A 16,546-nucleotide genomic window follows, 5' to 3' on the forward strand; every position below is an offset into this window, starting at 1 on the left:
TGTTAGAAACCGGTATATAATTAAAGTTCAATAAAAAAGTCAGTGTTTAAATTTAAATGATTCAGGTTAGAATATTATTTAACAATGTTTGACAGGCGGTTTTATTGGACGATCAATTAATAAACGAAATATTTGAAAAATCAGAGTGCGAGTTCGAAAAAAAATTTTCAGAATGTCAAAATAAAATAGAAATAGATGATGAAGGAACGAATCATTCATTAATGAGTGAATCGATTAATTCCAATAATCATTCTAAAGAAATAGAAAATAATTTATTAATTAATTTTTTCCATATTATTTATTAAATAATATTCTATCTGTATCTATTATTAATATAACTACTGCAAAAGCAAACTTTAAAAAGAATATGTTTATTTTTCTTTCATTTTGGTGCATAATAAATAAAAAAACCATAGAAACCCAGGCTCAAAATTTTTTCATTCTTTTGTTAAGCTGTGTTATCGCATAATCAAAATATGTATTGGATTTAATTAAAAATAAGTTATAATTAAATATAGTGCTTTAGTATATTTATTTTTTAATGAAAGACGTCAAACTACTTAAAGTGTCCACAACTGATTCTTCTATCCTATATTTTATTTGAAATTATTAACATATAATAATTTTATATATTTAATTTCTTGAGTAAATTAGAATATCCTCCATCTCTTTCAATTATACTTGAATCGATTCGAAACTTTAAAAGAACATTTCTGTTATACTTTAATAATAAAAAAAAAATGCTTACTTATTTTCAAACTAATTAACTTATTTACATACTTTAATTACTCACATTTGAAGTTTCTTATGCTCAAATGAGAAAATTAAATTTTTGCCCTTTACCTTTGTTTTACATTTCTTAATTTAAATTCAAGAGCAGTAACTATAGCAGCAGCAGAAATGTAATAACCTAGTGTAAAGATGAAATTACTGGATGTAGCTTATGGCAATTATATCCTTCCTATATAATAATAAAAAAAGCCTTCTTGAAAAATTACATTTCATTTGTAAGGTAATTCAATTTCTTATAACGTTATAATAACTTTCTTTTCGCGCTATGCAATTTTGCAGAAATTCGAGCCTATATCGTTAGAGCAATATTGCAGGTGAATAGTTAAAGTGAGGTAAACGATGATACTCACACGTTATACGGTGAAATAGGAAAGGCAATTTTATTTCCCGAGACTCGAGTTACGACCAACGCCTTGCTCGTCGGCATTACATTACGAATGGTGAATATAATTCAGGAGCTATTTTATTCTTAAAACCGCATATAATATATATATATATATATATATATATATATATATAGGGGCTGAATGCCCTCGAGACAATAGAATGGCGCAATAAAGAAAATTCCAAATAACTTCTGAAAAAGGAATTCTTTGTTTAAGATTGAGCTAATTTAAATTTATTACCTGAAAGGAAATACATATACACCCATATCTAAGTTCACTTCTCTATTTGGTTGTATGATATATATATATATACACTTTTTTTCTCAGAGTAGGAAGCAACCACACATGGAGAGTGATTTATTTCATCTCACATTCTTTAAAACAAGTTCACTCGCACTTGCTCTCATGTTTGGTATTCCTAAAGGCGAACTATAAAAAAACATCCTGTAATGAATAATGTGATAATCCAGCTGTTTAATAGCTCGAAGTAAATGAATTGCACCTGTGTGGAAAGTCATTTAAAATTAAATTCAACAATTTGACGACATTTTTTTTTCATTTGTTCATTTTTTATTCTACAACAAACATAAGTGTCACTTTACATTTTATTACCTGTTCATACAGATGAGGAAAATATATTGCTTTTATTGAAAATTAAGAAAATTTTTTTTTTGTTTATTTCTGGAGTTTAAAAAGTATACTTAAAAAAATTAACTTCCTAATGAGGAAGCTTTGCATTCGTAACGATTTTCAATTTTTCAAAAGAAGGTTATATGGACTCATTTTCATCTAAAATTAATATGTATGAAGTTCTGAGCAAATGTTCAGATATATGTGTGTGTAGGTGACAAAATATTGTGTACAAATTATCTCAAAAAACGTTTATTTAAATTAAATATACATCTTCTTCTGGTATCTGTAAGTAATTCATTCACTTTTTCACTCTCATCTATAATGATCATCCAGATCTTATAGTGTTTCAAAAAAGTGCCATAAATTATCTCGTCTGTCTGGGGAAATAAAGTTTGATATTTGTAAAAAATTCTAAAGGCTTTTTTACTCACTGGAATATTTTGTATTATTTGAAAATGAATAATAAACAAAAATAGGGGGAAAAAAACAAAATTTTTTTCTAATACAAACAAATAATGAAAAATAAAATACAGTAAAATAAACTAATTTGCATATAGAAACACAAGAAAAAAAATAATGAAGAAGAAAGAAAGAGTTACATAAAAATGAAACCACATCAAAATAAAAAAAAATGAAATATGAGAAGAAATGGATATAAATAATGAATAATAAAAAAATGAATATATACGAAATAAATTTAAAAAAAAAAACTATAAGAAAAGAAGAATAGGATAAAAAAGTGAAGACAGTATAGGTAAAGGAAAGAGATAAATCAAGAAATAAGAATGAAGAAATAGTATGGAAAAGAAAACAAAATTTTACCAAGAAAAAAAGGAGTATATTAAAATGCGCAAAAGAAGACTGCCACGTATATACAGAGAAATATTATATCCTTGAAGAACAGAGAAGGTTTAAAGGCTATTGAAACATATTTTAACAAGTCAAAAGAGGATTGTCTCTTTTTCTTGAAAAGTCGAGAAACATTCAAAGAGAAGGACATTATTGGGTCATATATACATATGAATTTCATATTTCCTATATATGTATGTTATTCGTATCGTTTGAACACGCAAATCGTAATTTACCTAAACCACTTGGAATTTCAGTACCTAGCGACCTATCTAATGCCTGAATCCATATATATATATATATATATATATATATATATATATATATATATATATATATATATATATATGTGATGGGTGCATCAGTTCACAGAAAGGCTCAAAGAGAACACAACCTGAACGAGAGTCCATTTAAATGCCAAAATACATGCAAATACACACAACATGTAAATTTTGGATACACCCTGTAGATTATCTCGAATTCCATTGCTCTTATGTTTTATATGCTTCTTGCATAAAACACCCCTGTTCAAAAATTTAAAGCAACTAATTACTCAGTACAAATATTAAAAACAATAATTTTAAAAAAATCAGTAAGAGGAGCAGGCGCAGAGCGCTCTCATCTAGGGTTTCGTGTCTTTTAAAATTCAAGTCTTTCTTTCTTTTGTTTTAAAATTCAAGTCAAAAATTAGTTTGTATAAAATAAAAAATAGTTTGCCATGGCAAAGTTTATGATAGTATCACACAGACGCTCTTCTACAGCTACGAATAACTGCAGTCGTACTCTTTCTATTCTGTATTAAAACGGTACAAAACTCTCTTTTAACGTTCAACTGAGAGAGAAGGACTCAACTTTGGCTTGCAATATTAGGGTGGAAAAAGTGTAGCAAGACAATATTTTATCTATTCTGTTACGAAAATTCAGTATAGAAGGACTACATTTTTACGGAGAGACCAGTTCAGAAATTGCCATCGTACCTGCTAGTTCAGTTCAGAAATTGTCTCGAAACCCGTAACATCAGTACAGAATCTTGCAGAAGTAGTCTGTCCAATTTTATACTCAAGTTGAACTTAAAAGAATCTCTGTGTCAAGTATTAAAAGTTTCTACGTCAAGAAGAACTCATCCAAGTTTTCATCACGGTCAACTGAAATCTGGACCTGTGGTCATTACCAAGGCTCGTCAACCTTCATGTGAGCTCTTAAACGATATCTGCTACCACCCGTTGCTGTTTATATTTAAAGACATAGCAGTGGTCCTTCCTCCTTATAAAAAATTGTAGTAACCTTTACATTCCTTGTTGCAGTAGAATGCTGACTTCCCTTTATTTCAAGAATGGTTGCTTCAGGATACTCTCTTACAAAGATCAATTTTATAACTCTAAATGTTTGTCTAAATAAATTTGTAACCTTGTCATTAAAAATCACTATTCTCTTTCTTCCCTGTACCCTTAGCTCAGAGCCTTCTGCTCTGTAAATGAAACAGGAATTCACTGAATCACCGAGCGGCCATAAATAAAATAAAATGTTATTTCGTTAGTTATTTCTCTATTTGAGACGTAACAGCATACAGGCCGCCTTATAAAAATTATAATAATGTGAGGCCACATAATATTTTTGTGCATTGGTAATAAAAATATTTGTTTATAAAAAAAAAGAACCAGCAATATCGGTGTACAAATATACAATTATTAATAAATATAAAAATAACAGATAACAGTAAAATAACATTTTGGTATAAGATAAAACAAAGGTATTTGTAAAAATTCACTTTATATAATAATAATAATTTACACATGTATTATTTATAAGCCACCCATTAAAAAAAAAAGAATTAGGAGTAAGCGAAAAGAATTGGTGGTAACTTAAGCTGAATGCGGTTTGGCGAAAAAACCGAATTGGAACATTACGTTGAATTATTTTTTTCTTACCGTGAATTCTTTTCTCTTAAACATTTGAATTGACGTTTGTTTATTCGAGTTTGCATTATAAATGAATAAGAATAAATGTTTCGAAGTCTAAAAAAGCCGATTTGGAATAAGAAATATATAATTTTTTAAAAAGAAATAAAAGTGAAATGTGATAGATTTACCGACAATTTTACCATGTGAGTACTACTCATATGGTAAATTTATCATATGAACACTACTCACTTGATAAAATCGTCGGTAAATCTGTCACACTTCGCTTTCATTTATTTTTTTAAAATTATATATGCAGTGATGGGTACGTATAATACATTACGTATAATACGTGGTTTTCTACGCGTATAATACTACGTATATTACGTGCCAAGTTTTCTACACGATGTATATTACATTTGATCACGTGATTTAAGAGCGGCAATTTTAAATTCTTCATTAAAATACATCATTCATTACACTTTCCCAGGGCAAACCCTCTTTAAAAGATTTCCTTTTACTTTTTCTGACCATTTCTATTTTATTTTAAGACTTTAATTTAAATAGAATGATAAGAAAAATTCGTTATGGCAAAAATCAGAGGATCATATATAGATGTCAAAATGTCAGTGGTTTTCTACATGGTTTTATACATTTTATACGTATATTACGTCGAAAACGTATTATACGTACAAAACTTCGTGTGACGCGTCACAACCCATCACTGTATATATGTGACGCTCCACGAGAAAAGGGACCTAACGCGACAAAACAGAATTATACAGAAAAGGCGTTTAAAGTCGAACGTTCTGATTGGCTGAGGCGCGCCAGCGAATATCAGCCCCACTACCTTACTACTACATCGTTCCTACGTCTCACGGATACAACAAGTATACTAGTAGTAGTGGTGGTGGGGATGGTTTCCGTAGTCCGTGCTGGAACGCGATTGTAATTAGAAAAATATTATTTTGACATTTCTATATGAAAGAGCAACTCAAATACTATCGATTCGCATATAAAACTGGAAATTAATTTTTTGTCGCGTTAGGTCCCTTTTCTCGTGGAGCGTCACATATTTCTTATTCCAAATCGGCTTTTTTAGACTTCGAAGCATTTATTTTATTCATTTATAATGCAAACTCGAATAAACAAACGTCAATTCAAATGTTTAAGAAAAAAGAATTCACGGTAAGAAAAAAATAATTCACCGTAACGTTCCAATTCTGTTTTTTCGCCAAACCGAATTCAGCTTAAAAGTTACCACCAATTCTTATCGCTTACTCCCAATTCTTTTTTTTTACTGGGCAAATAATCGCCAGAGAGCATATAGCGAGCTCATACGTCATTGTTGCGCTATATTGCGCTTATATTTGTAAAACTCATTTAATTAAATAAATATAATATTAATTGTAAATGCTATTAATTCAATTTTCTTTTGTTTATGTATTGGGTCAAAATTCCAATAGGATTAATTACTTCTATTATCCAGTAGTAGGATTACGAATAGCGTTAGTCGCTATGTAGCGCTTTTTGCTATTTAGGGTTAAAAATTTACATATTTTCAGTGAAATTTGTTCTAAATGATGTCCAAAATAAAAAGCATTGACAGTTTTTTCAAAATTTAAACTGCAAAATCGCAATTCCAAAGAGAATATAAACATAACCCCATTAGAGAAGTTCTTTGACATAGAACATTTTTATAGGTATGTATATATAAATGAAAATACATGGAAAAAAATTTATTTGATTCATGTAATGGGTATAACTTGACTATTATCAAATAAATACACGAGTGATTTCTTAAACCTTTTGAAGGAACAATAAAATTTATGCTTGACAATATCGATGGACAATCGATTAAGGCCAGGCTCCTCCAAAAACCGTGTTTTTTTCAAACAAATTTTATTTATATTACAAAAAATATTTATAAATCAAAGTTTTTATAAATTAAAAGACTTATAAAAGTACTACTTGAAAAAATTTTTTTTTCTTATTTTTTCAAAATGGCGGCTCCTAAAGTCGCTGCCGAAACGCGTCCTTCGTGTTGGTGGGTGACAGGATAACTCAAAAACGAATCATCTGAAAGCAAAAATCAAAACGGTTTCTTAATCTGTATCACATTGGCTATGGTGTAAACTACAACCAAAAATATTCATTGTTATTTACAAAAGTTATAAACAATTAAAAGTGAAAAAAAGGGTAAAAAACTTAAAAAGTCTGCCATTTTGTTTTTTTTTTTGTGAAAATATTTTATTGTAGTTCACACCATAGCCAATGTGATACAGATTAAGAAACCGTTTTGATTTTTGCTTTCAGATGATTCGTTTTTGAGTTATCCTGTCACCCACCAACACGAAGGACGCGTTTCGGCAGCGATTTTAGGAGCCGCCATTTTGAAAAAATAAGAAAAAAAATTTTTTTCAAGTAGTACTTTTATAAGTCTTTTAATTTATAAAAACTTTGATTTATAAATATGTTTTGTAATATAAATAAAATTTGTTTGAAAAAAACACGGTTTTTGGAGGAGCCTGGCCTTAATCCGTTAATAATTTTGAACAATAATAGTAGGTCCAAAAAAATAATTTTGGAGTAGAATTTTGGAACCACACTGGAGACTCCATCCAATGTGACTCCATCCATTGGACACGTTGGTGGCGCGGCGCGGTAAAACGTCGGAGGGGGAAAAGTGGGCCTGACTAAACTCAGAAAATAATATTCAGTAGCATCTGCTTAAAGTGTATCATTGACAAGTCCAAAGTCAAAATGGTCAATAAAATAAAAAAATTATTTTTGACGTTTCAACAGCACTGCTGTCCTCATCAGAAACTAAAATATTTATTAATGGAATAAAAAATATTTATTAATAAATAAAATTTATTAATATTTTACGGTATCAGTGAAAGATCCCATCTTTTTTATTGGTAGTACAGCCCTGAATATTTACAGTTTTCGGCGTAGAGGTTGCGTCAAGTACGAACTCCATCGACTGGACTAAGACTCGAGCCGTCCAGTGGATGGAGTCTCCAGTGCATTAGTATTTTTCTTAAATCTGTATAATCATGACTGAGTATGTTGTAATATACACCAAGTCTTGCTGCAAAACGGAGAAATTTATTTTGTACACGCTCTAGTTTTAACAATTGGTACTCTTGGTATGGGACCCATATTGCTATTGCAAATTCTAATTTTGATCTGGCTAAAGCAAAAAATCATGACTTTAAGACCACTATGTTCTTAAAATGACACGCATTTCTTTGGATTGAGACAAACACTTTAAGTGCCGCGTTAACAGTATTAGCAATATGAGTATCAAACCTTAGATAAGATGAAAAAGTGACCCCCAAGTCACTCCCCAAGAAGCACGTAATATAACCTCAATATCAAGGTAATATTACATGTAAGATTCGTAATATAACGTTGTAATATTACAGTAATCTTACAGTGATCTTAAAATGTCCGCCTCAAGGTAATATTACCGGTAATGTTACTGTAATATTACGCGCTAATATTAAGGTAATATTACAGTAATATTGTAGTAATATTATACCGTAATATTAAGGTAATATTACAAGAGAATATTACAGTAATATTATGGGAACATTTCTTTACGAAAAAAATCTACCCATCCAGGGAATCGAACCCCGAACTCAAAGCACACGAGTCCAGAGTTTTACCAACAAGCCAAATTGACTTATAATATATTTACGTTTTTTATGCTTTATGAATAACTCAAATCAGTCTGTAATATTACTGTAATATTACCGTTAATATTACAGTAATATTCCCGGTAATATTACCTTGAGGCGGACATTTTAAGATCACTGTAAGATTACTGTAATATTACAGCGTTATATTACGAATCTCACGTGTAATATTACCTTGATATTGAGGATATATTACGTGCTTCTTGGGTCAGGTCAGTATATTAAATAAGTCTTATTCGAGTTAATCAAATTTTATTTGTTTCAAATACAAAAATTATTTATTCAAATACAGTTTATTTATAATTTAAATAAAAATTATTTGCTTCAAGTAAATATTTATTTTTGGCTAATAGTCAAGTAATCAAATATTTGAATAATATAAATTGTACAATGCAATTCAATAAAAAATATGTGAAGTTTAATATTTGTATAAGTTAAATTTTTTAAATTAAAATAATATGGATCATGGGTTAGACATTTTCCAGTTATTTCATACCCTTTAGGTTTTAGACATTTGAACACAAAATGAAAAAATGGACAATGTTAACATTTTTTTATAATATGACTTTATTATTAGAAAGTTAAGTTGAAGAAATTTAAATTATATTTCATTATTAAAAATTAAACAGAAAATAATTTTTTATCCTTTATAAAATATATATTAAAATTTTTCAAGAGAATATTTCTGTAAAACTTGAAAAAAAAATTATAAAAAATGTAAAAAATAAAAATTACATAAACTTGATGAGAACAATTTGGTTTATACAATGATTTTACATATAAAAAATTTTATACATATATGAAGAATCACAATTTCTGGATGACAATATTCAGAACTTTTAAATTATTTATGTTTTTTATATTCTAATATATCTCTCTACCCAACTGTCATTTGAAAAAAAAAGAATTAAAAAGGTAAAAATATAACGAAGAAAAATTGATTTTTCATTTACTTCAGCAAGCTTCCACTGGACCTATTTACTGGACAATGGGATTTTCAAAATGGAATATAAATCAGAGCATATTTTACGCCGAATTGATTACCAATGACGCGTTCTTGCTGGTCGAATAGGTTTTTTTTTTCATTTTAGATCTTGACCTAGCAGTGATTTTGATAAAGCACTACCCAAGTTTACAGGTTTCGCATTTTTATCACCAGATCCAATTCATCACGAAATTTGAAAACCATATTTCTTCTCACTTGACTTTTTTTCAGTAAAAACAAAAAAAAATAGAACTTTGATTGAACGTTCCTAGTTTGTTACAATTCAATAAAATATAACATTTTTTTTTCTTTAATTTATTGATTCGTTATATATTCATATTCACAAATGTTTTAAATCATTTAAAATTCAAAAATTTTGAACAATTTAAATATTAAATGTTGGAGATGATTGTAATTATTGAAATTGAATTTAAATTATTACATGGGTTTATACAATTGTACTTTAATTATTTTATTATGTCAAAATTTTATAGAATCTAAAGAACTGTTTTTAAATTGTAAAAAATATGAATTTTTTCTCTTTTAAGAGAGTTCAATATAATTCTCTGAGAAAATAAATTCTTTTGAAATAGGTTTCATTTAATGCTTTGCATTTTAAGAGAGAATTAATGAGTGACCAGGTGTTATTCAGCTGATGGTAATTAAAGATTCTCGAGCTTGAAATATACATTTTTGTCGGAAAACGATAGTGAGAGTAAAAATTTATTCCTTCAACTTGTGTGCGCAAATTTTTTTTTAATATTAATTTTATGATTTGAAATCCTAATTTAGTTATTGTATTTTACATTACTTCTTTTTGTTTACAGTTTTTCAATTTGTTTATTGTGAATCAATGGATATATCTCAATTTCCTGTAATGAGATAAATATTCAAATAAATTTACAATTTAAACCCATTTATTTACGTAAAATTGCTCTCATTTCGCAGATTTTAATCATATTAATTATATTAATATTGTTACAAATTTATGAATAATTAAATAGTTTGGAATGTACTTTTTTTATATATTAATGTTTAGTTTTAAATTTAAATTTTAGTTTACATATTTTCAATTTATATTTTAATACAATATATAGATATATATATATTATCAGAAGAGTAAAATAAAAGTAATTTTTTTTGTTGAAGGAAAGAAAGCATTTTCATCGAAGCGCTTTTTCTCTGAATTATTGTCATTATTACACGTACTTTATTCTCCGCAGCAAAAATGGAAAGAAAAGAAGACGACTGACACATTGTAGGTGAAGCATGAATATTTCAAAGATTCCAAGTGTGTTCGGCAATGTTGCAGTCTTTTCTTAAATCACCTAGAACTCCTTGGAGAGAACGTGACAGAATTAAAGCCGAGAAACAAAGAGTGCAATTTATCTTCTTTTTAACTCTATTTGCATTGGAAGTCAAAATTGTTATATTTTTTTTTGTTTTTAATTAATTTTTTTCTCCCGAAGAGTAAAATCTATATTTGTAGTTAAATAGTTCTGTTTTCTAAGAAATAAATTACAAAAATTCTACCAAATTTTTAATATAAATGATTTCATTCATCTTTAGAGTTTAGTTCAGGTATTTAAATCATTTTCTAAAAAAACTGAACAGATCCACTATAAACCTCTTATACACTGTTGTCTACTCTCCCTGGTATATATATTTCTAAAAATAATTTTTAATAAAGAGAATAATTATTTTAATCAGAATTTGGAGTTTTTTAATTACATTTATTAATTTATTAAATTAAATAACTGTTAAAGACAAAAGTTAATTTAACAAAAAATAATAATTTAAAAGAAAAATAGTAATATTTAAAAATGTGTTCAAAAATTACTATTAACAATTCCGCTTATAGGTAAGCGCAAATTGCTCTTCGCTAAACAAATGTTTAGAAAAAAATGGACTACATCTCAGTAAACTATCAATTCAGAAAACACGGATAGACGGCATTTCTAGAGAAAATGCCAAAAAGAAATATGAGACAAAAGTACTATAAGGTGAATTAAATAAAAGAAGTTGAATTAAAATAATACACTTGTTTATTCAATAAACTCCCAAAAGCTTTAAAATAAAATCTTCAATGTAAATCTTTATAAAAAAATGATTTAAACTAAGCTACTTGACTTACGTTACATGGAGAAAAAAGAATTGTTGTGGTTACTAAAAATTAAGTCCACACAACAATTCCGAATTGCCAAAATAGAACCAGAAGTTCTATTTGTTGTTGGGACAAAAAAAAATTATTAAAATGGAATTGTTCGGTTAACAAACAGAATTGTTTGATGAACAAAGAAAATTGTTATGGAACAGTTGAAATAACAAAACTAAATTGTTAAATCGGCAATACAATTTGTTTTATTAACAAAACTTTGATCCGTCTAATACAATTTGTTCAGTTTCTTCGCCTTCTAAAATAATCGATAGTAGATTTCCTTAGGTCATATCACCAGTTTCATTTGCATTAAAATCTGTGAAACATGCAGCTTCTGACTCAAATTCTTTGACCTGAAACCAAAAAATTATTTTGAGTTGAAATTTGTTGTCAAATAATATTTAACATACGTTTTGTATTTTTTAAGGTGAGGTTATATTATATAGTAACCGTGTATAACTTACCGATAAACGATGGAATTGTCTCTTCATCCATTCACCACACTATTGCCATAGATTTTTCACTTTATACGGATTCATTATTTAACAGCCCTTTGTCATTTAAAAAGAAAACTAATAATAAAAGCAAAAGTGGCACATGTGCCAGAAGGAAACGACGCGACGAACTGCACGCCAGTTTGCGAGAATTCCAGATGACCACGTGACATGGAACAATAAACTTGTCAGCTGAACAAATCCGGATTGTTCCATTAGCAATCGACAGAGAGTTTGCTTCTACAACTGTACGGAATTGTAAACTGAACATTTCGAATTGTAATATCAACAAATCTACTGACAACAATCCAAAAATTGTTTGCGCAACAATCCTATTTTTCTCCGTGTAAGTCTCACAAACAATAACTTCACTTTTTGAAAGGGTTATTGTTTAATTACCTAAGAAAGATTTTATTTAAAAGATATAACTTTGACATTTATTTAAAAATCAGAAATTTATTATGAATTGTGTATGTGAGATTTGTGTGTAATGTGAATGTATTTTCTTTTAAAAGAATCTGTATCAATAAAATAAAACAATTTTTGTTAAAGAGACTCATTCAAAATAAAATAATTATAACGAGACCAGATAAGTATGAGATTGCTTTTATAACTTATGTTTATCACTTGATACCTTTTTGCGGAAGTCTTTCCTTCTATATTTTATTTGCTTTAATATATTCAATGCTATTCAACAATGATAATTTATTTTCAATTATTAATAATTCGATATTTATCTTTTATATTTTTAGGCACTTTACACTTGTAATAAACTTTATTAAGAATAATCCAAAATCAACCCTAACTGCGGGAAATAAATTATAAACTCTACAACTCTTTGTGGGAATAAACAATATATAATCTTCCTCCTTTTTGCGGGAATAAATACTACATCCGCTCTGCGGGAAAAACAAATTAACATTTGACACCCTTTGCTTTGCGGGGAAAACTCTTTAAACTTGTCGAAACAATAAAATTGGTGACAATGATCACAACCTGTTTACGTAATTGGAGGATTGATTTTGTAATCGTCAACTCCTTATTTCCATGCAACTTTAGCTAAGTTGCATTTTAATTGGGTCGTGATCCATTCAATCACCTGTTCTACTTTATGATTTTCATTAATATTACTCAATCTTCCAAATGGATTTAATAATTCTTACATAATGAAGGCCCATATTTGACCAAAAATGATGAAAATTTAATTCATGTTATTTTACAAATGAAGTCCACTTTTTCATAACTCATTTGTAAAATAACATTTGATTTGGAAATCCGATTTAAACAAAAGACTTTTAAAATAAGTATTAAATTAAATTGACCCAATAATTAAATATTTGTAATTAAAATAATATTGTGTGTTTGTATGTGTGTTGTATTTTGATATTTATAATATTTAGTAACTATTTTCTGAAATTAGTCTTGTATTAAATGAGTATAACAGATTGTTAATTGACTTGCATAGCATAAGTGGATAATATGGATTGATCACATCTTCAAAGGTGATACATTTGATTACAAACCGTGTTCTCGTCAATACCTCATGTATCCATTGCCATTGAAATCTGATTTGTGATCAGTCTAATTGAACATTTCTGTCACCAAGGAAAATTGGAAAGCTCGGATAAATGATTTCTGATTCGAAACCAAGAAATTATAGATAGATAGAAATTATAGTCCATACAATATCAATTTATAAAATTAAAACGAACCTATGTTAAACTGAATAATTGTGTTTAGCTTTAAACATATTGCAATATTTATTATTCACTATTCACAGAGTGATATAATAATAATAACAATAATACTATTAAAAATAAAAGAACAAATATGAAAAATTAATAATTTAATAATAATTATTATTACACAAATTGCATGACCTCATTTTTTTTACAGGTTAAATAATTCAAGTGAGGATGATAAGAAAAAATAAGTCATAAATATAGGTAGATAAATACCAGATATTATAAATCTAATATAAATTGACAGGGAATTTCTGATGAATTTTATACAATTGCTACACACGAGAGTAGAATATAAAATATAATATGTATAACGTTTTTCAGTTTATACGTGTGAAGAATTTTTACATGATTTGTAAAACCGATTTCATAAAGTGTATATATATAGATACATGAAATAAAATAAACCTGAAGTCTATTTTTAAGCTTTGAAATTTTTCTTCAAAGTTCAAAGACCATTTCTGGTTGAGAATTTTTTTTTTCTTTCTTCTTTCAATTGCTGCTTTAAGTATAGGAAGGCAAAGTGAAAATCTTACTGGTAAACGAGGTACACTGGTTTTCCTTTGCCTTCTTCATCTTTTTTTTTTTTTTCTTCTTTTTTTTACTACAACAAGTTCAAGTTCCCTTGATAATAAGTTACTTTCATTTTCAAATGAGGACGTGCTGTGAGATGCAATAAGCATCAGTGATGAAAGTCTTTAATGACTGCATTTTCCAAACTATATACATATAGTATATTCTAAAATATTTTTTAATAAAATTTATGGTAAATAAATATCAACAAGTCATATTTTTCTATTCTTTTATATTTGAAATGTAAATAATATTCATTTTTTTCTCGACATGTATTTCGAAAGCTATAACGTAATAATGGAAATCAAAGAAAAAGTAAATAAAAATTCATTTCCCTTTTACGATACGTTTATTTTAATCGATTCTTTACTTTGACTTGTAGGATATTGGAAAAAAAGAGTTTTTATTTGTAAATAACAAAAATTTGATTTTATAGATAAATGGTTATAGTAGTTGGAAATATTTTTAATATTTAAATGCATTTTAATTAAAAAAAGATCTAGAGCAGAGGAAAAATACTAATAAAATGTTATTTTAAGTCAAATATATAAACATGTATTCACTCCTTTGAAACTTATTTATGATAGAGACAAAAATTTCATCTCTCTCTCTCTCTCTCTCTCTCATGTTATAGAACCGATATGATTCTCTTTAAAGCAGCAGGTAGAAAAGAATAAAAGCAAGCACCTAGCAAACTAAACTGTGATAAAACGTCACATAAATATGGTATACTATCGGTTTATTGCATTTTTCATCTATTTTTTTTCACGTGTATAACAAGAATATTTTGAACGCCTCATGTGTGAAAATATATGTCATGACAAAAACATATAACAATAATATGTGAATTCGATCTGACTAATCGTATATTGTTTGTTTATATGCGTCTATATATAGGAAATCTCTTATAATAAACAAAATTTTTGTTTTCAACATAAAGATTTTTTAAAATATTATTGTTTACGAAAAAAAGATGTTATTTACTATTATTCCGATATTTATACACTAAAAAAGAATTAGTGATTATTATACAGTTATACATATCATGATTAATTACGTACAATAGGATTTAAGTTAGTATAATTTTGTAGGATATCAAATTTTATAAATTTATAAAGAATAATAAAATAGAGATTAAATATATTTATTTTATTCCAAATATGATATCAATTTTCTTCACTTTTAATTAATTGAAATATAATAAAAATTATTTTATTATTTCAAAATAATATTACAAAATATTGAAAGACAAGCTCATGATTACAGTAATTTGAGAACTATACTGAACATTCCCATGATTACAACAAGATTTCTTTACGCGGATTTAATTTTTCTCCACAGACTTTTGAATGGTTTCATTAATTGACCCCCCCCCCCTCTTTTATCACTGATCAATTTGTCGGTTCCAGTAAGAATTACTCGAAACTATTTGCTTTTCTTATTCATATTTCATAGAACTAATTATGGAAATAATGCCTTAGTAACTAGACTCAGTAGGGAAGCTAAATGCAATTTCTAATGAAATTGATTTTTTTGATAACAGTTTAATTAGATTCACCTCAGCGCTACGCAGATTAATACTTAATCAAAGTCATAACATGCCAACCTAGATGTAATTATTTTTTACTGTATTCTTCATTATATATAAACTTAGTTTTAAGAAGTTCTTTTGTACAAAAAGGGCTAGTCCCGTTGCTTAAATAAAAAAAAATGCATTTTTTTTAAAGATGCATAAGAAAAAGATTTACTGTTTTCCCATTATTTTGAATCATTCAATTTTTCATGTTTTACGGTTGTAGTTCCGTAAACCAGATCGGCTCTCACATTCAAGCTGGAGAAAATACTTTTATTTAAATATGGCAAAATATATAAGGAAACGAAAGTCAAATATTGGAAAGTTTGCTTTTTCAAGGGTCAGGGTATATAATGTACTCTGCATATAAACTGACTTATTTCCTGAAGAAGAAATTTTATTATTTTTTTGGAAATATTTTTTTAAAAATTGCATATTTAACAATATTAGTTTTTTTTTTAAATTCAAGTTACTGGCTTCTTTTATAAACACTCATTTTAGCAAATTATCATTTTTAACATGCAAAATTATTTTTTTCTTTTGTTTGCAAAAGAAGAACCACACACTGTTGAATTATCAAATAATTTAATTGAAAAAGCCCCTTTGTCATCAAGAGAGTTATATATATATATGTACGACGGAATAAATTTGTAAATCAGGAAACAAATTTTAGTTCAACAACAATCGAGTCAGAATCCATAATTTAATATATATATATATATATATATATATATATATATATACGTTGAATGTAAATTT

The sequence above is a fragment of the Leptopilina boulardi genome, unplaced genomic scaffold, assembly GCF_019393585.1.
Source record: "Leptopilina boulardi isolate dan_hultmark-lab unplaced genomic scaffold, ZJU_Lbou_2.1 LbouV2_216, whole genome shotgun sequence".
Taxonomy (NCBI): domain Eukaryota; kingdom Metazoa; phylum Arthropoda; class Insecta; order Hymenoptera; family Figitidae; genus Leptopilina; species Leptopilina boulardi.